We start from the raw sequence: 201 nt of genomic DNA on the forward strand, positions 1-201 counted from the left end.
TCCAGTATGCAAGTAATTTATTTAGAGTGAAAAATGACCTTTATAGTTATGATTATTAATACTTTCTCCGGCATTTAGTATGACTCTCCGGAATTATGAGTGTAATGTAAAACAAAACGCCCCGACGCTCCTACACATACGATTTATAGCCAAAGGCAGCCTTAACCCTTGAGAGTAACATACAACGTTATAATTGTTTAC

The sequence above is a fragment of the Penaeus monodon genome, chromosome 27 (genome assembly GCF_015228065.2).
Source record: "Penaeus monodon isolate SGIC_2016 chromosome 27, NSTDA_Pmon_1, whole genome shotgun sequence".
In the NCBI taxonomy this organism is placed as follows: domain Eukaryota; kingdom Metazoa; phylum Arthropoda; class Malacostraca; order Decapoda; family Penaeidae; genus Penaeus; species Penaeus monodon.